The following is a 24,424-nucleotide window of genomic DNA, read 5'->3' as shown; positions in this document are numbered from 1 at the left end:
ATGGATTGCTGTCTGTTGAAATGCTGTTCCCTGCACTTCTTCAGTGGAAATTACTCTTTCCTAGATGGAGAAGCATTTAGCAGCTTAACTTCATTACAAATGCTGAGAAACATTACTCATGTTAGCAAAACAACTTTGTGTTTGTTTTTTTTTCTCTTTAAAAGCCTCAGAATCTGTGACTGTTTCCATTAACAGCTTGGAAATGAGATTTTGTTTTTCTTTGAGGAAAAACAAATAATACCCAATTTCATTCCCTGCCCAAATGCAACTTCATGGGTCTTCTTGTGAATTCTCCCACCACGTCTGTAGCCAGGCCTGGAGCAGGACGTGCAGCCAACTGTGCAAGCTGACACGCAGCTCCACACACTGTGGACAACAGTTTTTGGCCTGCAGTGGGCTGCTTTGCATTTGTCAGAGTTAATGTGAACTGTCCCCACTTCATGGGTTGAACAGCTATCAGTGCACCTGTGCAGAAAGCCCTGGAAATGGCTCACTTGCATGTTTTTTTTTTTTATGACTTTGAGCAAAATTCTGAGCCCTTCAAGGATGTGGAGTGAGTTTTTCATACACTGAGATCTGTCTGAATAAACAGGTATTTTTGGTCTTGTTTGGGAGCGTCTCTTTTCCCAATATCAGATGCACTTTCCAGTGACATCCCTGAGCAGATGAGTCTCTTCTGTCTCTAAGGGTGAGTGTCCAATGTCACTGTTCCCAAAGTGTTCAGACAAGGCCGTGCATAGGCCCAGCCTGAGAAAAAACTCCAACATCACAAAAATCCAGACTTACCCTTAGCAAAGTGTGTGAATGTTGTGGCCAAGCTTTGTTCAGAAGGAAAGGTTTGGACAAAAGGCTCCTTCCCTTCCCCCTGTGACCAGGAAAAGAATCAATAACAAAGGTAAGTAAGAGATATTTTGGTGTCTCCTGTATGTCCAGCCTCAGATCTGTTAGCATCAGAGGTTTTTCTTCCTTCATTCACACCCTCTGGCTGGCAAATTGGCATGCATCACTGCTGCAGGGGAGCAAGCAGCTCCTAATGCTGTGGGGACCTGAGTACAGTAGCTGGGATTCTCTGGGGCCTTCACTCACACGCAGCTGCAGCCATGGGTGGGTAAAAGCCATTTCACACAGGTGGCAAAGACAGGAGAGATCTCAGAGTGCTCCCAGCTGTGTGTCTGTTATCAGGCCCATCAGACCCCAGTGTGGGACCACAATGTGTTAAACACCAGCTGGACAATAGCAGCCAAGGCCTTGCCATGAAATCACCCTCGGGGACCAGCCTCAGTGAGGCCATTACTTTCTGGAAAGATTTCCTTTCCTGAAGTGCTTTCAAGGGAAAGATCTGGTGGCATTCCCCAGAAGCCACTGGGTCAGCAAGTGTGAAGTTTGGAGAGACAAAGTTTATCTCCTCTCCAGAGAAACCCCTGGTAAACAAGGTGTTGTGCAGGGGAAAAGCTCCACAAAAGGATGCAGAGAGCACATGGAGGGGGAAAGGCAGCAAAGAAACAGCTGAGAGCATAAGCAAGTCCAAAGGTATGTGGCTGAGTTCATGGTCTGTGTGGGAAAATGGGGAAACTGGGGACATAATGTGGCCCTCTGAGTTTGTAAAAGGGGCTGTAGGCTTGCATTAGGCTTTTAGGTGAAGATGCCAGGGAAGGGATGTGGGACAGACACTGTGGAAAAACTGACTTCAGCACAGTCACCTCAGAGTATTTGCAAGCTCTGCAACTTCTTCCTTTGACATCAACTATTGCCAGGAAAATCCTGGGCACTGTTTCTCCAGTGGACAAATTTCAGGTGTGTGGAGTTGGGGATTTACAGGCTGACAGCTCAACTGTGATTAAAGTGGCAGACTGGCTTTCTGGAGAGGGAAAGGGAACCAGACGTGGGGAAGTGGAAGCTTTGTTCTGCAAAAGCCCATACTGTGCAGAGACTGGCAGGTTTCTTAGGCCAAGAACGCCGATGTGAGCAATGAGGTTAAGTCACAAGTCTTGGGAGTTTGTTGGGAGGTTCTATGCTGAAAACATGGAAATCTTATCTCCTGGACTTGGCCTGCAGTGTACCTTATTCAGGGGATTGCAGGGAAATGTTCAAACATCTACAGGTATCTCCTGAAATGAGCAATTAGAAGAAATCAGAATACTTTGTGGACGTTTAGAAATCGTGAAAGGTCTGAGGTGCTTGGAAGGGAAACACCCTATTCAGAAATCAGATCTAACTGTGACTGCTTAACTGGCAGTAAGTGATGTGAGTGACTCTGAAGTTAGGCCACTTGAAGAATACTGTAGATGCTCAGGGCAGTAGACTGTGAAAAGTCTGCGTGCTCCTCCCTCCCCTTGGGATGCTAGTTAAGGGCTAAAATGTTGCAAAGTGAATAGGCAGCAAGAGCTGTTGGAGGAAACGGACCAAAGGCTTCCCAACTGTAGCAGGAGCCCTTCTAGAAGGAATTCAGAGGTCTGGTCCTGCTTGTGATGGGAGCCAAGAAGGGTTGTAGACTCTGGGAACAAGCAAATGAAACCCTTTGGGCAAGAAAGGAGGATACTGTCCCTCTCCTGTGTATGTGTAAGGGAGGCAAATCATCAGCAGTTTAGAGCTATATTAGTGTGTGAATACTTCTACATGGTGAAGATGAAGCTGGTAAAGGGTCTGGAGCACAAGTCTTAGGAGGAGCAGCTGAGGGAACTGGGATTATTCACTGTGGAGAAGAGGAGGCTCAGGGGAGATCTTATCACTCTCTACAAGGACCTGAAAGGAGGTTGTGGTGAGGTGGGGGCCAGCATCTTCTCCCATGTAACAGCAATAGGATGAGAGGTAGTGGCTTCAAGTTGTGCCAGGGGTGTTCAGTTTGGATATTAGGAAACATTTATTCTCAGAAAGAGTAGTGATACATTGGACCAGGGAGTGACCAGTGATACATACCCAGGGATACCATACCCAGGGAGCTGGTAGAGCCACTGTCCCTGGAGGTTTTCAAGAAACATGTAGATGTGGTATTTAGGGACGTGGTTTAGTGGTCAGTGTTGGTAGTAGGAGGATGGTTGGACGATATGATCTTAGAGGTCTTTTCAAACCTTAATGATTCTATGATTGTATGACTCTATCTCTCCTGCTGAGCATGCAGTGGTTCAAGGTGATTGTATAATGTCTCTATTCAGTTTCCTTATAAACACACACACTTACTTGGAAAATACTAAAAAGGGGTTATTCCAGCTAGGTATGGAGGTAGCTAGGTATGCTACTAAGTAAGAGCCGTCAACAGTAACAAAAAAGTTCCAAAGCCATCAGCATGCAACCGTGTTGGGTTCCCCACTAGAGAGCAGCATTGCTCCGGCAGTGGTTGGGTTGCTCTCCAGCTGCTGGGCCCAGCTCTGCAGTTCTGTTTGATCAGGGGCTGTTGAGCGAGGAAAAATGACTGCAGAGCATCGATTTTCTCATTGCAGCCGAGGAATGGCAACATTCAGAAAAAAAGGGATTATTTAATGGGGGGGAAAATCTGTTAAAATGGAAAACTTTTAATCTGTGTGCCAGGGAGGTGAAATGTGAAGTGAACTTATTCATGAAGGTCAGAGCCTCTTTTATTCAAGGTTCGCCTGCAGCATGAGAAAATTAGAGTTCATTATTTCATATGCTTTCTATCAGAAGATTTAAAACTATTTGTCCTGCAAGCTGAGCAGTGTACTAATCTCAATGCCTAATGTGAGGCACTTGGTCCTGACCATAGGAGGTGCACGTCACCTCTAAGGGTAATTGAGCCCAGCTGGGGTCTGGGCCATTGATACCAGCGTGATCTGCTGTCTCTAATTCAGGGCCTGTGTGGAGGTAGCCCAACAAAAGGGTGCACCACTTAAAGGGCTGGCTAACAAAAGTTTAAAAAAAAAAAAAAACAAAAACAAAAAAACCACCCAAACCTTGTGTTACTTGGGGATGAGTCTGAAGGGAATGGGATTGCAGCTGGCTGCTGATCCCACATGCTGTGAACTGGCAAAGTTACTCCTCCCAAGTGGCCAGTGAAGTATGCTCAGCGTACAGTCAATGTTTCCTTTACAGTCCACGTCGTCTTCTCCTCCAGGGGTTGAAATGTCAGGGAGAGATGACATTTTCCTGTAGAGTGAAAAGCAAGAACTGTGTCATAGTGCAGGATGGGTCCTCTTGAAGCAGCCCCTCTACTTTCTGAGGGTGGTGAAGCCAGAAGGCTGCATAACTGCCTTACTACTGCACAGACCATTGCTCAGATGTGCACTAGGGATGCAATTATCCACCACAGTCACTAGCAATAATAAAAGAGAACTGAGGGGAACCCTGAAAGCACTAATGGGCCTTGACAGCCCTGAATGGCTTCCTCTGGACCCCCACCCATGCCATGAGCCCAGGAACATATTTCAGCCCAGCCTGGGGCCTGCTGCCTGTTGCTGAGCTAGGCTGCTGGTGAGTCTGTCTCCAGCCCCACCAGGGCCGTGCTGTGGCCTTGGCCTATCTACTCCTTGCTCTGGACACCCTGGTATTGGCTTGTCCTTTGCTGTGCCACCAAGGAAGCCTGTTACCTGCCTTGTCTCCCCATGTTGAGCCCTTTGGGGCCGCAACCTTTGGTGAGTGCCAGCCTGTGCAGGGCTTGCACCGACAATTGGCTTAGTTCCTGTTCTGGGGCAGCCCTGTGTGGCCCAGTGGCAGGATGCTGTTTTTGTCCAACCTGTGTCCCATCGATATCTGGATGGTCCGTCCCCCATTTGCTTATTAGGCCTTCCTTGCTGACATTTCACTGGCTGTTTCAGCTCTGATATCTCTGCACTAATTATACCTGCTGTAATATGAGACTTCCACCAATGGGGTAGGGATAAAAATAAGATTGTTGTCCTCCTGTTGTGCATGGATCTGAGTGTTATGTAGAATTAGGTACTGTTCCAAAGTAGTGCTTTTCCTTTTGGGGCTTTGCAGTCATAGGGCACAACCAACCAATGGATTGGACTGTAGTGTTTTGGAAGGGAGTTAGTATTTTCATTGTTCTATCTTAGCTTGTTGTAACACTTCCTATGGAAATGCTTTGACATGCCAGAACCAGTGGACTCACTTAGCAGGCCAGCAGTAAGGTAGCAGAGCACCGGGAAAAACAAATGCATTCATGAGCATAGTGTCTTTGCAGCAGACCGATTTTTCTCTCTTGGAAGACAGAGAGATTATAAATCACTGTGAAGCATCTTGTGCTTTTTGCTGTGGACACCACTCCATAATTAAGTAACATACGTTGCTGTTTCATTTCTCATGGACAAATACTTATGGCTCATTCTTCATTTGGGCTGGATTTAAAATGACAGCCGTGGTTCTTTGACCCACTCAACTCTCCTTGGTAGCCAAGGAGTGTTTCTCCTTCAAACACTTCCCATCATCTCTGACATCTAATCTCTTTAAGAGGCTGTGCTATTTCAGTCAGCTTTCAATATATATTCAGTGATATTGGGAAAAATAAATATGCCAGCAGAAGAATTCCATACTCTGAAGCAGAAAAAGAATGGACATAAATGTTTGAGGTGATACTTTAATACCAATAAAAAAATTCTAGAAAGTGGTTCTTTCTGCATCAACACAGATTAAATATGAAGTATGTTCTTTGTCGTGGCCTATTTTAAAGCTATCAAGGGGAATGGATGACCAGGCTTATGGGGCTTCAGTGTGTACCTTTCAGTGCACAGAGAGCTGTGTCACTGTAAAGCCTTCCCAAGCACTTCAGATACATTTCAGAATCCTGCACTGCCAGTCACAGGTTTTATTCCAGTTGCTCTCATGAGTGATTTATGCACACAGAGTGCTACATATCCCAGGGTGCTTTAAGGAATTGGAGTTACTCACATCACTCAATCAGTCATCATACTGTGCAGGACTTGGCCTAATGTGCATTTTCAGTGGATCAAGAAACTCAGAAGTGCAACAAAAACAACTCTCCAAGTGGAAAATACTGTGGACTCAGTTCTCTTGCTGGGATGAGAGACAGAGAGAATAACAGATGGCAGCTGTGTTGCCCAGTGATATGTTGGAAGATGTTTAGATACCTTTGAATGCACACAGCTATGCAGTATGGATAGCATTAGGCAATGCTACCCAGCAGATGAAGAAACAAGACCTTTTTCTGAAGAAGAGTAGGTGAAATTTGGTAACCCTTATTAAATGCCAAGACTAGCAGAAAAAAATAATTTCTCATTTACTATGATATAGACTTCACAAGACTTGTTTCACACATATGCAGTCCTATTGCAATGAACGGAATGGTGCCTGAGTCACTTGAGTACAACAAGAGGTGACCTGGTTCTGCCTTTGTCACACAAATGGTCAGGTTTGACTGGAAGGCAGCATAGTTCAGAGGATGCTCAGTCTACTTGGAATTTGTTAATCCACTTGGGTGGTTTTTTTATTGTTTTTTTATTGTTTTTGTCTCTGTTTTCCCCATCTAATACGCTGAAAAACCTGCTTGGATTTTTTTTTTTTGTGCTATGCGCGTGAGTAATGATTCTCTCCTGTGTAGATATCTACAGTCTGATAAATGAAAAGCTTCTACTGCTAACTAGCAGACACCATGAGGAAGAAAGATTAAGGTCTTTGCCTTCTGCTAACCTATGATACGATCACTCAGTTCCTCACAGACCTGGAAGGCTTTTTTTTTCCCTCCAGTAAATAAATGTGGAAATTACACACTTTCGTTCCTCAGCAGTGTTGAGGGAAATAGCAAAGACTCTGCTTAGTGACTGAGCCATCCCATGTAAGCTACTCTTTCTTTAAAGTCTCACTGAGATAATAGGTCCAGCATCATAACAGTGATAATTCCTCTGCTGAGAGGCTATGCACTGGAGCAGTAGCTCAGCTTTAACTACTGGAGTTAGTAATTTCTGTTGAGATTTACTGGTTGTACCCCGGGTTATGTCCCTGTGTCATCCTGCCATTTGGCCAATGTGTTTTCCTGCTTCTCCCAATGCTGTGATGGTAGGAATGGAACACTTTTACTCTTGAAATATCTCAGACCTGTTGCAAAGCCCGTCAAAACTGATACAGCTTTCTTTTATGGATTTCACTAGGTTTGGCTCAAGTCCTCAGCAACATTGCTCTTGCTTAATGTGAAACTTGGAAGCAACCCTGGGTAAACAAGCCAGGCTAATATTCTGCAGGCTGATCAGAACTACTTGAAGGAGAAGGTAAGATGTGAGAGGCTGAATGAGGAAAAAATATTAACAATTCTTATTTTAAAAAGTTTTATCCAAGCACCATCAGGTTCAATATGACTTTGGTGAAATATATATCTAATCTTATATGAGTATGTCAGCTTTACACTAAAATTCATGAATGAGTGCCAAATTTCACCTCTGAAAGAGAAAGGCTTTCAGCTTGTGGCAAAACCCAGCACAGACTTATTCATAGGCAAGGGAGTTGCCAAGAACAGAAGATAAACCATGGCCTCATGTGTTAATTTCAGGCTCCTGGAGAGCCAGGCCTGAGGCTAAGGGAGAGGTGCAAATAACTAAAGCAGCGCTGCTTGATATTGACATGGTTGGTGGACACACACATCCTTCTGGTGATGAAATTGGGTGTTGGTTGTGCTTCTGAGATGTCTGCTCCAGATGGAAATGTATTGCCTCCAGCCTCAACCATAGTGACTTTAGTAGTTCTACTTTGTTGTGCTCTTTTGTGCTCTTTTGAGGAGTCACTGACCAGTACTCTTCTAAACTATTTTGGAACTTGTGCTAAATGCGCTTTGAATAAAGCAAAGTCATTAGAAATCCTATGCTGTTTTCTGAAAGCAGATGGTACCCATCTTCATGGAAGATGGGATCCTGAAGCAGCAGTGTGACTTTTTATGGCTGATTCTGTGTTTGTGTTGATCTGCAGAGTACTGTGAACACACTAAAATGAAGCTACAATGCCAGAAATTTGGTTAAGAGGGACCACCCTGAATTTTAATAACAATTTTTAATAACATCTTGGCTTTTCACAAGCTTCTTGGCTGCTGTTTGACTTTGTGCTATTACTTCAGTGAAGAAAGTGCTGCCACTGTCTTTCAAGTGTAAAGTATATGTCATATTTTTACAAAGAGATCTTTTAAAATCTGCAGCATACCAAGTGGGAGATATTCAGGGTCATGACAGAGCACTTAGCATAAAACCTTGGGAGATGAATTCATTAGCATGCTAGTGAGTGATGTAATTTTTGCTGATATTAAGACCTGATTAAAAGGCCTAGCCTTTTTATGAATCATTATGTGTTTTTGGAGGGGTGGGTGGGGAGGAATAATTCTGTTTGTACTCGTGCAGTCATGCTTATTGCATTTGACTCTTTTCAAGCTGGACTGGTGTTAGCCATGTCTTTGCCATTCTGTGTTTCTTTAGTAAATTAAGGTATTGCAGTGTTTTACAATTTGCTGACCAGATTCAATCCTCACGAAATGAACAGCTACTTTGCAGACAGCAAAACTTGTGGAAAGTGTGATACTGCTCCTCTACTTGCAGAGCCAATTTTTTTGAGGCTGCTGTGCTGCTGAGCCAGAGGAATATATCAGAATTCTTCCTTCTCCTCTTTATGTGGGAATGTGTTGCCACCGTGATATCTTAGTAGGCAAATCTTGCAGTATTGAACCTTAGAAGGGTAACACTTTTCAAAATGTATTGAAAAATCAGGGTCATGGTTTCTCCCCTCATTCGTGTGAGAACCTGCCAGAAATCAAACACAGGGAAGCAGTTTTAAAAGAGATAGAAGAAAGAGAGATGTAGATGATAATGGAATATGAATTACTGGCACCAATGTTGTCTAACTGGCTCTGATTAGAATTTACTTCTTCCCTACTCCTGGACTGTTGTTTAGACACTGCTAACTTTGGTATGTAGCCTGTGTATGAAAGAACACTTGCTCGTGAGAACCATACCAATTAATGGAACCAAGCTGTTTCATGCAAGAAAGGGCTGGAGAATTGCTTTCTATTTATGTTAAATTAGAGTGGACATGAAATAGCAGAGTGAGCTCTCAAAAAGGCTGAAACTTTAGCAAAAATTTGTTCTCAAGAAGACTGATCCAAAGCTCGTGGAAGACAATTTTTTCACTAACTTCAGTGACCTTTGGATCACACTCCAAGTTCAGTGCTAAAGCTGGTGTATGTTTTATTTTATTTTCTTGTGTTTGTACTACTGTTTCTGTCCAAAAGCAACTGTTAGATTTCTGGAAAAGACAATTTGAGCAATTAGAATGAGTGAAACTTTGCTGTGAATAAGTTGCCAATAGAAATGTGCTAATGGCACCCAGGGATTGTGTATTAATGGGGACTAATTAATGGGCCTAATTTGATGCCACAAAGGGAACACTGCCACTATTTGTGCTCTGACACAAGTTAAATGTTAACAAGTCCCCAGAGGCGTCTGAATTTGGGTCCCAATTAATGTAACCACAGGCACAGCTTAGCCATTTGCATATACCTAAGTGATACTTGAGGCTAGTGAATCTTTCTTTTACCTGCTGATTGTGAGTAGGAAAAACCCTTAATGAGACAAGATATTGGTGCTTCTAATATTGATCACTCCTTGTATTTTGGTATCTGAGACCTATACTGTACAGGAGGATGGAGTCCCATCATACCTCTGAAAATCTTATTTAATAAGAACTACCTGCATGGTGACAGAAATCCTCAAGGCTTTCTGTGTTACACTGCAGGAATCAACAGGTGTTTTGTGAACTGTTACCAGAACTAGGGATTGCACTGCCAAGTTTTCTGCACCAGATCTGCACAAGTTAATTGTGGATCAGCCATGCTGAGGAGCATGGTACAGATTTCTGCTCCTGGATCGCAGCATTGTAGGCCCAGATTGGTGTGCCTGAGTAGCACTGTGTTGCACAGCATGGATTTACTCAGTCTATGTACGTGAAGGCATCTACCTCCAACTTATGTGTCTCTACAGGTCATAAATATGACCTCGGTTCAAAGACTACATCTCTGTGTCAAACTCTGTACATGTACAGATACCCCTCAAAAGTGCTTACAGTCATCATGACCATTAGATGGAATCTAGATGTAGCTGAACATTGTTGCTGTCTTAGATCAGGTATTTGTACAACACACTTAATCATAAGTAGTCCAGAAGGAGCTAAGAGTATTTTGGAGGAAGCTCATACATCTGCTGGCACTTCTTCAGTCCTCTTGGCATGGGACCTCTTCCAAATAGGCTGTTGTTTGCTCCCTGAAGGTCTCCATTCATGGACTGTGTCAACAAAGCCAGCTCTGTGCAGTGATAGATCACAGCATCTAAAGTGTCGGTTCTCAGTTCCTAGTACAAATCTGGTGTGGTAACAGGTTTTTACACAAACTTCCTTCAGGAAGACATTCTGCATCAAGTTCTGTATCCAAAGGGATTCATTTCCATCACAGACTTGCTTTTGTTTCCCTGGCATCTGTGGTTGTGGGACTGCTTAAATATGTGAGTTACCAGATTGACTAAGATGGCTTGGGGGGGTGAAGAAAGGTAGCAAATGATCTGCTGCTCTGTGAGAGCTCTTCAAGGCTATTTGTTCCATCGGGGCCAACTCATGTCTACAGCTCTATGTTACCTCATGCTGCAAAGCTCTGTGCTCAAACCTAGATTTTAGGCAGGTCTAAGGTGAGGCCAGAGCAGCAAGTGCCTCTCTCATCCCTGCAGATTCTCCATTTACCTTGACATTTCAGCTGATTAATTTGTTTGCTATTGCTGGCACCTTTGCTACTGCTCCCTGGTTCCTGGAGAAGCACATCTGGGCTGTGTGGTACCCTGCAAGGGAGAGAAAAAGCGCCTATGGGCCTTTTCTTCTGTGTTGTTCATCTATCATAGATTTGGGAACAGATAAACGCCTGACTTGAGGCCCAGATAATGCAGATTTATATGTTGATACGTACTCAAGACATGGTTCCATAGCATTTCCATTTGAATATTTCCCTTCTGAATACTGGAGACACCAGAGCTTCCATAAAACATACCATTTCTTTCAAATTCTCTTCATGTTTTTCAAGTAAGAGTGTAAGGGTTTTGAAGCTTTTCAGCTGTACCTGGAATGCAACTGTAGGATTTCCTTGTAATTGTAAGATTTGTTTATCCCACGTTTGGATTCACCTTGCCCGATGATGTATTTGTCTAACTTCAAGGCTTGTACTGTGGCTTTAGGCTCGCAGTACACAAGGTACAAGCATATACCTATGTACCACTGCTGGCAAAAGCTTAGAGGTAAGATAGCTCACAAACCCTGTGACCCATTAGTTGCTGCATGGCTTTTATTTCAAAGCCTTTAATTCACAGCTACATCTTCCCTTTGTTGTTTGTTTTGAAATGGATCCCCTCAAACCCTCAGACTGAAAGGCTGCCCAAAAGCCTGTGACATACACAGTGTTGATCTTCTAACAGTTGGTCCACATAGCTTTGGCGATGTGCTCTTGACAACTTTGGCTTACTGAAGCTGAGCATTGTGCAAGCAGATATGTGTCAGTACATTCACTTATTCAGACCTCTGAACTACTTTACGGTTTGTTTTTTTTTTTTTTTTTTTGGAAAGAAATAGCAAGCAAGGATTATTATGATGCTGGTCATTTGCAACCACAAATATTACGAAAGCAAAGCTGACAAATTGGGAGAGAATGCAGAAGAGAGCAGTAAAAATAATAAAAACTTTCAAAATTAAAACCAGTAGACTTGACGTAAAGACAACTGGAAATATGTGCCTATTGATAAGATCCAGAAGCAAGAAATACATGTCTGTAATACGTATATGTTATAAAAAGTATAAAGATTGACTCAATATAATTCTAACTTCAAAACCCTTCAAATGACTGTGTATCTTGGGGTTATGAGAAAAACACACATTGTCTGTCCTCAAGCATGTAGTGAGCATGCCAGTCCCTCTGGGCTCTTAAAATATTAGAGACAAAGGAGTTCCTAGAAAGGGAGAGCTGAAGCGCATGGATGATTCCTTTGCTGGATCAGCCTCTTGGAGGAACTTGTCTTATTTAAGGGGTAGATGGCAGTGAGCACTGTTAAGCACTGAACCGAGTGCTGAAAGTTAGTTGTTGCATACCTTGCTTTCCTCTCTTTTTAGGTGCCATGTTACACAGTCAGCTACTGCTTGCTTCTCTGCATAAGCTCAGAGCTTCTCCAGGTTGGGGGAAGAACAGCGATGGAGAAGCTTGACTACCAGCATTTAAAATTACCCTCTGTGTGTGCTTCGAATCCTTTTGAAGGATTCGCTTTCTGAAGGGGTAGGCTAGGTTTGCTTTCTGAAATCATAGATACCCAAAAAAGTGTGTAGAGGCGTGTCAACTGAGCCATACCTGACTTGCTTCTATTTTGCCAGGTGTAGACAGAGTTTAGCTGTGCTTTTCAAGCAACGTTTTCTTACCCTGTAGGATTAGTTTCTAGGTATGATCAATCTGGATATCAGTAAGACATGTCTGAACTGCCCAGTGCCTTTTCAAAGCATCATTAATATAGGAATTGTTTGTCATTCATAGACACATACAATTCAATATAATATTCATATGCCTTCATATATACGAATAATATCCACCATTAAAAATAAAGCTAAGCAGCTTACAGGTTTTTGAAAGTGCTGTTTTCCCAGAGCTTGAATTTATGAAATTACCTGCATTTATTCTTGCATTTCAGTAAAATGTAGTGAAAGCAGTTCCCTGGCTGCAGCAGGATAGAAATGTATATCTGTGCATACATGTTACTGTGATTGCATAACTTTCAAAAAACAAACCCCACAACATTGGACATGGAGGCAATCTGTCAAGTAAGATGATGACATCATTGTCATTGGAGATATTCATCTGTAAGGTTTGGGCTGGGATTAATAGGGGTAAACATGTTGCTCTTCAAAGGTGTGGAATAAAGAACTGCAGAGAGGTCTTCTAGCCCTAATGCTTCTGTGGAAGGCTGTCTGGAAAGTAGATTAAATGGCAAACAACCCCATGTACTCATGGTGTTGCTGAAAATAGCAAATGGTATTTGGTTTCACTTAAAAGCTACATGGAAAGTTGTGTATGCTGGAATTGGGGGATTATGGATGGCAGCAATTGCTCATCCCAGTGAGTCTTGAAACATCTCTATGCAGAAAAAACAAAAAAGATTCTTATACCTATATCCTATATGACGTTTAATGGCTAGCTGTATGTGTCATGAGAAGGCAAGGTTGTCTGTCTGTAAACATTTTCCAACAAAAGTAGGAGAAAGCTTGAGTTGTCTTACTCACATCAGACTCCTCAAATGGCAAATAAAGTGTGGAGCAAATCGTGTGAACTGATGTAACTTAAGCTAATGATGTGTGCAGAAAAGGACTTCCAAAATTTAGCTGTTCTGAATTTTTATCCGTAGAAATTTAAATTGAATTATTAATACATTTTAGAAGAAGAGAAAGATGTGTTGTGACTTCTTTCTGGAATGGCCCCATTTCATTTGAAAGGGTATCCGCTGTGGAAAGGAGAAAGGAAATCCCCTTTCATGTGTCCTGCTTGGCAGAGCTGTACAGTATAATGTCTCTGGCTTAAAAAGATTTGTGGCAAGCAGATAATTTCTTCAAGGGGAACAAGTAGTCTCTTAAAATATGCCCTTTATATAACAGGACTCTAAAAAGCCTTGGCAGCGCAGCCTTAGCAGCAGATGAAACACAGGCTAAACTGTGTCCTAGCAAAGGAGCCTGAGTTGATCTAGGGAGACAGAGACAAATTCAGGTAAGCCTTGCAGAGGCTTCAGTCATCAGCGTCACTTTTTCTTCTGGGTAAGGCTGTCTTTTGTATGTTGTTTTCTCCCCCAGTCTTTCAATGTATGGAATATGCAAGATATTGCAAAACGTGTGGCCAAATACCATGTATTTGCAACCTCCCTGCAGCAACTGCATCTGTTCCTTATGTGGAAAAGTGATATATCCTGTTAGCTATGCTAAATCTGATGTAACTAGGGGAAATTCTTCCCAGACTGCCAGCAGCATATAAATGTCCTGGTCCAAGGAATGAAAGAAAATACAAAAAAGCTGGGAATACCTCTGGTGATAGCCAAATAATAATAAAAATTTTCTTCAAAACATACGTCCCTTTCATACATGGTTTCCCCTTTCATCACGGGTATGGTTCAGAACTCCAGTAACAACCTTTCCATCTATTCTAGTGATGTCAGTAGATATTGCTCATTATTTGTATGGTCCATAGAAGCTGTTTCCCAGCTAATTTCTCTGGAGGCTTCTGAAAATCATAGTTTTATAAATCTGTGAGCTGATATGATTCTTACTCTTAACTTCCATGCTGGTGCATTGACATTTTCACAGTTTCTTACCTAGCTCACCCAATATATTGTCAGATGGCTGAGGTACAGTCAAAAGGCAAGTGTCAGGGCAGACTGATGTTGATTCTGTGGATAGAAATACTCTTGAGATAGATCCCCAAGCCTATTATAGATAGGCCCATCAACAGTTGGAGTACACAAAGGTAGTGAGTGTGTTCATCAGCTGTTGGGTGCTTGAATACTTGAATGGCAATCAAGAGTACAGGAACATGGCAATATAATTTTTAAAAGGCACTGGAGAATTTCAGCGACTGGATCTTTGTTGGTTCCTTTTGGAAACCCTTTGAAACCTATAAAAAGATGGAATTTTGGCTTTGATCTCAAAGAAATAAATGTGTTTAGAAAAGTTGCTTTCATTAAAGACTGAACTCCCATAAAATACAGAAATAGCTGGTTAATTGTTGAAATCACAGAGGGACCAACCTGGAGGATTAATGGAATACTCTTCTGTTTTCGTATATTGAAGTAGACAGAGAGCTATTGGTCCTTCTTTTAGCCTGGGGATACAAGTTTGAGTTGCTTTGTCTAGCTGGAATGTACTGTGCATCCTTAGGGATAAAACAGAAGTGAATAGAGAAAAGGGAACTGTGCTAAATAAATAATATAATATGGCATGTTGCATGGTGAACACAGTCAAAGGTTTATATATAATGTACAATCTTGGACTATTAAAAAGTGATGTTGGAGTGGTATGTTCACTTGACTCACATTGATGGCATGTTTATCTTTAATGTGTTTCAATGATTCTGTAATTTTAATGCTAATAGACCATTCCTGTGGTTTGCTCTATTATATGGAACCCAAACAGTGTTTTATAAGTCATTTTGGCATGTATTCCAGTTGGACAGGAGAAGCTATTCCAGTTGGATGAGAGAACTGATTGAAAGCTGAAAACCAAAACATATCAGAGAAAATGCCAGCCAGAGAACACAATGTGAATGGTGCTGAAGCCAATATACTATTGCTACAGGGTTAATACTATTACTAGGGGTAATGAATTCTGAATGCTGTTCATTTTTAATCCGTATCTTCTCTGAGCAATGAAGTGCTTGGGTCAAAGTCATAAAGCGTAGGCATAAAATAGAAGGAGCTTGAAACAGAATATCCTGAGCTAACCCATACATGCGTATGCAGAAGAATGAGATAATATATATAGTTGCTGGAACTATTTGCATATTTGTATGAAGGATTTTATTTAACGTTACCAGGAGAGACTTGTTTGATGCAGGTCTTCAGAGCTGGCAAAGCATGGGACAGGTTGGCTCTAGTTCAGGAAAGTGTAACATTAAGCATTCAGGAGGATTTACTTGTATCCTTAAAGTTGAACACATGTTTAAGTGTCCTTCTGGCCTGGGGCCCATTTGTTTAGTACCTTGCAGAACCAACTTTAAAATGGCTGAGTGGGCAGAGAAGTATTAGCTAATGTTATTGCAACCAATGCTTGGAAATAAATGTTGTACACTTGCTTTAAGTCCCATCCTCTTTTCTTTTTCTTTTCCTTTCTTCAGCCAAGGACTAATCTAGGACATTTCCAGATTGAGATGGGAAGTGTCACTGTAGGATTGAGCTCTGTATCTTCATCCTCCCGGCTTATGTAGAGCTCTTGTTGACTTCATTGGGGCAGGGTTTTCTGGTTGATGTTTAAAGCTTAATCAGAAAGGAATACTTACCCTGCAAAAAAGGAAATATTTTGGTGGCTGTAACTGTCTGTTGGCTCACTGAACTTATCTTCCTTATAGTGACAGAAGGTCAGCTGCTCGGTGGGCCCTGGGGTGGTGTGCTCTTACACAGCTGGCTCTTGTGGGCCACAGTGAGCAGTGAACATGGGGCACTGCCCATGTGGCTGCCAACAGGCTCTGCTGCCCTTGCCTTTCTTGCAGTGCCACTGCAGCCATACCATAGACAGATGTGAAAGGCCTTGGACTTGGTTTTACTGTGGCAAATATACAAGTAAACTTAAAAACGTTTAAAACTTTCCCAGTGATAGGCAGTTATGTGCTGGGCTGTGGGATCTTGTGAACCTGAAGCCAAAAATGTACCATTTCTGTTATGGCTAAACAATTATGAGCTGCAGAGGGATTTTTGTTCTTGTTCTTTTAGTCTAGTGAGAGATTGCGTTCTTTGGTATAACACAATTGCAGTGTTCTCCATGGAATGTTATGTCTGGCAAGAGTGCAAATGATAGAACTGAGGCTTGGAGCACCTTCTATCTTCACAGTGGGGAGGCTGAATTACTGCTAAAGGGAAAATCTTTATTCATATATTAATGTATTTTTGTCGGATACAGCCAACCACAACTTGTTTTCTCAGACACGTACATGTGGAAATACTCTGTTTTGAATATGTTTTCACATAAAATGTGTATAATGCTGTACAAGTGCTAATAATCCAACTAAAACCAGCTTCTACTTGCTGAAGTTCTCTCTAGAAGGCCATTTGCTGGTTTATGTTTGAATGTAATTTTCCCATTTGCCAAGGGTGTTAAACACAAAACTAATATGCTCTAGCTCTGAAAAGCCTGAGCTTTGATTTAGTGGTCCAGTGAGCAGAGTATGGATTTGAGAAATTGGCTTCAGTCAGTATCTTCAGACAGTTCCCACTGGCTCTCAGCCTCTGCATGTTTAAATTGCAGGTAATTAGTTTCTGAAGTTTTTGGTACCAGAACATCTTATAAGAATTCTTAATTTGCAGTCTACTTATTGAAGAGAATCATGCTCTTGCTAAGGAAATAAGTCCTGAGTAAATTGTCTTTCATCATGCTGTATAATCATGTGATCTGACTTTAAAAGTCCAAACATGTTCCCAAAAGACTGCATATAAACACAAGTGCCGTCCTAAGATAGCTCAAGGGTGGTCACACTTCTGAAGATGTGAGGAGCAAAATGATCACAGACGGAGACTGTGGCTTCATGTGTCCTTGGACTGTTAATCCTCTCTACTAGTTAAGACATCCCATTACCTCAGCCTGCTGCTCGTTACTTGGCCTGTTATTTAATGTAGCCCTGGGGTAATCACTACTTTCATTCATTTGCAAGTCTGTTTGGTGCAACAACTTTGTAAATTCACATTACAAGATATTTCTAGCTGTTAATACTCCTTTTTATGTGCTCTTTTGCTCAACCCAAGTTTGAGAAGGAAAGCACAATTTTAATTTGTGGTTAATAAGGAGTGTAAGAAAGTGACTTGGCAAGAAAACATGCTGTACTTGTGAGCTAGAGCTCCTTGTGGGCTCAGCTTGAGCAGTGTTATACCGTAATATCAAAATTCATCATGTGCTTTCTCATCCAACTATCATCCTCAGCTTCTCTACAGCTTCAGTGACTCTTCTTCCACACTCCTTCATAACTTTTACAAAACTGGGAATATTTTGTTGTTAGTATTGACAGGGAGACAGGCTTGGTCTTCTGATCAGAATCAGGTAGGACAAGAGATGTTTGGAACATTCTGTTGAGGGTGGCCTCTTTCCTTGATGGGATGTATGAAGTCTTTCCTGGCACGGTCTTTTATGCAGCCATCAAGGCTGCAAAATCTCAGTACACTGTTTCATGCTCCCAATATGCAGAATGGAGATTTGCAAAATACCCTAACTGGACTAAGGCATGAGTGGAACTGTGGGGTGAATACTATTTCATTTTATTTTTATTTCATTTCATTTCATTTATTATTTATTTTTATTACCTTTGCCTTTTTTTTTTTTTGCACCAAATTCTAGCTAATTTGGCAATTATACTTTTTTTCAAAGTAGAACTACAGAATGTTTTTAAAAGATGAATATTTACCCACTATTTTTCTCCAGTCAAAAAAAGCTAATGAAGTTGCCATGGACCTAGAAAAGTACTTGGACAACTCACATCAGCCTTTCTGATGTGATGATTTTTTATTTTGTTCTGATCTCTGTTTTAAGATTTAGTTACTGAACAGTTCTGTAAAGATAGTCTAACGAAGATAGTAGAGTCCCAGTTATACCTTTAAAAACCTGCACAAATAGTATGCTGTTTATAATTATTTTTCTGTGCAAGAATAAATCCCAGGCCTGCTGCAATGTTTTACTGTGTATTAAATACAGAAAACAGATCTGTCAATCAAGCATGGTTGGAAGGCCTGTATCCTTGAAGTTTGTGTCATTTCTTCCATCTCCTGAAGCAGCAGGCACGGCCCCTTGGCCTCACTCTCTAAACAGCCTAAATGGATTTAAAACAGATTTCATCACGGTCAGTGTGTGTTGTTCCTTGCCAGTCAAAAAGCAGTGATCATGACATGATGCTCTTATCCTTTCTTTGCTTTCAAAGGTCCCTGTGTCTTTTGCCTGTCCTTTTTATGACACAAACTGTATGGCATGGGTGTCCATCCTTTTGGCTTGCATGGGTCAGATTGAGTGAAGAATTGTCTAGGGCCCCATCTACGAAGGTTGCTCTGAAAGTAGCCTCCCAAGTATTTCTGTGGAAACTACAACTGACACAAAGAGTACAATAACACTATTTAATAGAGCAAGTTCTAGAGCAAGAGAGGGCTTATAAAGGTTGGGTAAAGAGACATGATCAAATTTTGGATTGCAACTGTATATGTTCCATCTGAAAATTCACAAGTAATGTATTTATGACGACTGGGAACAGAAAGCAGAGCAGCATATTATTTTGCTGTTCACAGGACTGTGTTTAGCCACTGTATAAAGATCCATAAACTTATTTGCGATAACTTGAGCCAGCAGTGCAGTGCACCTTCCTCGTGTCCTGGTTTCAGTTTGGACTGTGCCAATTGCACACCGATGTTTGGTTGTTATGAGTGATGCATGTGTGCCTGGGGCCAGGTCGGGCAGCCCCATGGGACAGAGCTGCTGCCATGATGGCATGGGGCAGGGGGCAGCTGCACAACTAGTTTTTCAAGGCAGATTATTACCCTGGAAGGAAGAAGGCATTCTTAAGTTACTTATATTCAGCTTCTACTGATGGCTACATCTTTTCAATTTTCAATAATCTGCAGTGAAGGGAAGATTTCTGAGATTAATTTAGGGAAGTTAAGATTAATACATAGGTTAAGTTCCACTCTTTTTCCTTGTTTGGTGGACATGGTAAAATACATATTTAATGAGAAGACTAAATTTCACCACAGAGTGGAGGTACAGTTCTATGAACTGAAGGAACTGATATCCCTTGTACCATAGGCAAAACTGGCTCAGGTTTGGCTTTTTAGTATGTATATCATGTAGTTTAGAGAAGCAATTCTTGTTTTTCAAACTACCAAAGTTTAAAACATTGAATCTGGGTTGGTGTCATTGGAATGAATGTGTATCTGTGCAGTCAGTTGATTCAGTATGGGCTGGTACGGTTGGCTGTAAATCCACTGGTTGAAAACAGTCTATGTATTGGTTATTGTGTGCTCAGTACCATGTCACAAAGATCACATGAAGTGTAGTCTTAAGTGATCTATCATATGGCATTATATTGAGCTGTAGCTACAATACTTTTAGAGGAACTGTTGTCTTCAAGCTATGTCTGTATATTCAGTAATAAAATAATTTAAGGAAACCATGCATAAACAGTTAAGGTAGGAAGGAAAAAAGCATGTACAGTGTATTAGCATATGTGGTACCATTTGTCCTCTTGATATATGACAGGAGAGTGTTCTATTCTGGAAGCTGAGAAGAAAAGCAATTAGGTTTTTTGTGCCTTTGGGAAGAGTTTGAACACACATTCTGATAGGTTTTCTGCTTGCCAAAAGAGTGATCATTTTGTACAAAATGTAGGTAATCATAGGAAGACACTTTCTACTTTGATCAAAACTGTATGCTTTTAGAAAATTAGATTCTCCAGTGTTGTAAGCCAGCAAGGCTTTGCTGATGTCAGCAAAAGTTGATTTACTCCAGACGAGAATCTAGAACATTTTTGGGCTTTAAGGCTGAGTTGGAAGAATTTATTTGATGAGACATCTATTTTATTAGGTATCAGTTTGATTAAACAATCCAAAGGCAGTCTATCAGCCAAAATTCTGACAGGAAGAGATGGATGAATGAAAAATCAACCAGAGATGGAGATGAGAATATTTTTGTTCATTGGGATTTCCAAAGTAAAATTTAAAAAGAAACATAGCTTGGGAAATTTCTCAGTAGAAAGATAAATACCTAATGAAATACATCTGAGAGACAACTGTCACAGAGATCTTAAATGATGTAAACAAAAAGTAACTGAAAAAGATTAAGCCTGGTGATTCATTCCAATTTCCATTTGAATCAATTGAAAGACTTGCATTGACTTCACTGAGAGATGGCTAGAGTCCAAACTCTTTAAATATGGCTAAGGGCTCTCAGCGGATAACCTTGGCTTTGGGGCTCAATTCTCTAGCCCATCACTAACATCTGTCCTTTGGGATATCTGTGCTATGGTGCAAAGATCTCTTCTGTCAAACAAAGTGTGGGAGATCTGCTTATTTCTCTGTCCCCCCATACAAATGAACTTGTACTTCCTAAGCACGAGACCTCTGGGGACTCTTTTTCCACCATACTGAATATTTGCCCCTTTCTTACCCCTTGACCTTTTACAGAAGGATTTCCGGCTCTCTCCTGCCCCCTCACAGAGAGACAATATGGCATTACAGACTGATTATGGAAACACTTTGGTGGTCACTTTCTTAGGAGGCCAAATTCACTGCCTGTTTGTAAAATGCTGCTGTAGTCAGTTTTTGTTTCTAAGACTGACTTTGTCAGTTTTTATCATCTTTATACATTTAATTCCCTAGTGATTAACCAAGAGTTTCAGTCTTTCTCCTTGCGTCATAGCTCCAGACAATAGACTTGGAAATTTCCATCCATGTGCACTTGGAAGTGGTGGAAATTACCATTTTTGAAAGGGCTTAATAAAATCTCAGAGAGTCCAGCAGAACATTTGAAACATTTGCCAAATCTTTGCAGGATGGCTGAAACACTAGCTCTCCCAGGGAAGCATTTTTACTGAATCTCTTCACGTCAAATAAAACACACCTCTGGGTAAGCTTGTGTTTCAGTATTTTTAATAAGAGTAGATATTATACCCCTGCTGAGGAAATAAGGATTTAGTGTTTTAGAACAGACTGCCAAAAAAAGAAGGGAGGAGGTATTAATAGAACCCTCTTCAGGACAAAAATGGAGAAAACTTAATCAGAGTGAGAATTTTGGCAAATCTGAAGAAGGGAACCTCAGTCAGTAATGCTCATGGTTAGCTTGGGTGGTAGGAGTAGTAATCTCATATTAGCAAATTCCCATGACATTTGATTGGAATGAAAAATTAGATAAACATATTTAATTGAGCCTGAGAGATGATTTCTCTTTTTTTTTTTTTTTTGCTCATGCAATTCGAAAAATGATTCTTGTCACCTTAACCAAAAGTAGAGGAAAAGGCAGAACCAGGAAAGCAGAGGCTTGGAATCTTTCCTTCCATATGGATAACACTGAATGCCTTAAAGCAGCAATTTATCATTTGTCCTCCTAAGATCTTTTGGGGACTTAGAGTAGACTAATTGAACTGTCCACATTCCCAAACAAAAACAGAGTCTCTGAAAAGATCACAGATAACTTTGGAAACATTAATTCTCTGATGCCTCTTCCAGACAGGTCTCCTTTATCTCTTTATATATTTATTATTTTATGTTATTTATTTATTTTTGTTCCCTGGGTTATGAGATTAGAAAGTAGAAACCGTTGTGTTTCAGCAGAATGAAGACTTGAGAGCTACCAGATGCTTCTGATTCTGTCTGTGTGGGATGTGTGTGAAGATGTAGGAGGGTTGGGGATGTGGGTTTGCATGCCCAGATCAGGGAGACAGTTACCATTCTGAACAAAGGGCTAGATTTGAAGAGGGGAAAGCCACCCTCATCTGGAATGAAAGTATATTGCATGGAGAGCTGCTGGAATATTCTTGAAGGTTAGATTTAGAAAGTGAATCTGGATGGAGCCCTGCAGTTCATTTTTCATCCTAAAATGCCTACTTGAAGTGGTCACCAGTTTTGCATCATCCTCAGGCTATGTATCCATTGGATTCAAGACACAAATAAGCATCAGATCTTTAAGCTGAAATGCTGTCTTAAGTGATGTGCAAACACATTGTGCAAAGACGGGAAAATTTGTTCAACTAGTTCTGAAAAGTGACTCTATGCAGGCCATGGAGTCTGAATCAGGCTGAACTTGAAATGTAGGGGCAAAATGATGGTTCTTCCAAAAAAAAAAAAAAAAAAAAGTGTCACGGACTAGCAAGGCTTTCAGAGCGTTTAAGAGAATCTTCAGGGGTGCTTGATGTTGTGCCTAAGAGTTTGTGATTTTGCAAAACCATTGTAGGAGCCAAATACGACCAGAATATGGAGGTGAACTTTCTGCAGCCACGTTCCTCCAGGAATTCCTCAGCTTCAGCTGTCCTGATATAGTCCCAGTGTCAAGGGGCCCTTGCAAAGTTGAATTAGCTTTGCTATGCAGAGAGCCTCTGGAATAAGGTGAAAACATTTTCAGAGATGGCAATTTCTTACTAACAGATTTCAAGTGTTTTCCAGTAATTTCCACAGTTTTTCATGAAATTGAAAACATTACAAATCTCCCTTCCAAATGCATTTTTCATGACCATGAGAAAAAAAAATCCAGTTAATGTGGTTCACATTTTTATAGTAATGAGCATAGTATTAAAATATGCATGTCTGAAAACAGCATAAAGATCATAAGAGTTATTATTCAGAGACAGACAATAGCAATATTAATGAGACTCAGACATCTGTCAAATTAATCTGTAGTTTAAAGTTCAGGAAACAAAGGCAGGATTTAGGTTTTTTTAGCTGTGATTTCCCATTTCTGTCAAATTCTGAGTGACTGTGAGTTGTTGAAAAGAGATTAATTTATACTTCTCAAGAGTTTATAGAACCATAGCAGTGAGGAACTTAGAAGAGTTGATATAGTGAGTCCTTAGAGAAAACACTTCCCTGATATTTCCATTTTGGTATGGGAAATCTGGAGCAGTTCATACACCGTAAGATTACAGCAGAAATGGTGGAAGTAGCCTCCATGGGAATGCTGCACTAGCGTGTAGAAAAACTCACAATCATTCAAATGCAAGGGATATCTTCAATTAGTTTCCTAGAGATAGAGTTTCACCCTTGTTATATAAAGGTTGTCAGTTTCTCCTTTTGCTAGAGTTCAGACGGTTGCGAGGGGGTGAGGAACAGCCTGCTATTCATTTCATAGTGTAGAGTTTAAGGCAAAATCTGGCTGTTGAGGATGAAGCAAGACATTAGCATACATATTTTCTTTTGTCTCACTCATTTTCCTAGTCTTTTTTTCTCTTTATCGGTTTTATGAAACTCTACATTCAACATGAGAGGCGATAAAGTCGGTATGGCTGTAAAGTTTAGGGTGAGCACTGCGAGTTGCAGATTAAGGTCTCACTTGCTCTAGCTGAAGCTAGGAGAGACTGCTGTAGTGCATATCTCAGCATTGCCCAGAGCAGCATGGGGCTGCTGGACCCAAGGTATGCTCCTCTGATCCCCCAACAATCTCACAGCCTCCTGATGAACAGCCTGTCTGGGTAGTAAATGTATGCACCTGTTAGAGTTTGGGAATGGTGGGTTTGAAATATGATGCATACGTAGAGTCAGTAACATGCCTTGAATGGAAGATTCGGGGCTGCCTGAAACAGAAGAGTGCATTAAATTAATGAGCCTTTAAAAGCCCTCCCTTTGCTGAGAGAAAAGTTTCCACCGAAGTACCTCTGTTACCACCAGTGAAATGCTGTCAGTTTAAGCCTTGCATCCTTTCAGTGTATTATAAGGATTTCTAGGATTTCTACTCTTTGATAGCCTCCTACATACTCTACTTTCATTGCGTGATGTAATTAATCTAGCTCTTTGATTTGTCTCCAATAAAAATAAGTGACATAGCAAGGACGTTCAAAACCAAGAAGTCAGAAAATCCTTGACAGATCTCTTCAACAGTTGTCAGTTTCACAGAGTTAAGAGTATGGTCAATATGAGTGCTGTGGAAAACTCTATGCAAATAGTCAGCTCAGAGAAATCACAGCTCTGGCATGCCTTGAAAATCAATTTGATCTTGCAGGGCACCTCTGCAGCCTGGCTGGGCTTTGAGTTTGTGGTCATAAGAACAC

The 24,424-nt window shown here is 41.1% G+C and overlaps 1 long non-coding RNA gene across 1 annotated transcript; it reads left to right on the top strand.

The window, feature by feature from the left end:
• LOC110392691 lies at positions 793-12,446 on the top strand. The gene is made up of 3 exons (XR_002434568.1): positions 793-1,530; positions 7,056-7,172; positions 12,076-12,446. It is a non-coding gene; the product is annotated as an uncharacterized LOC110392691 (long non-coding RNA).

The sequence above is a fragment of the Numida meleagris genome, chromosome 1 (assembly GCF_002078875.1).
Source record: "Numida meleagris isolate 19003 breed g44 Domestic line chromosome 1, NumMel1.0, whole genome shotgun sequence".
In the NCBI taxonomy this organism is placed as follows: Eukaryota; Metazoa; Chordata; class Aves; order Galliformes; family Numididae; genus Numida; species Numida meleagris.
Note: the sequence above shows the minus strand (reverse complement) of the source record. Positions and strands in the feature narration are given on the sequence as shown.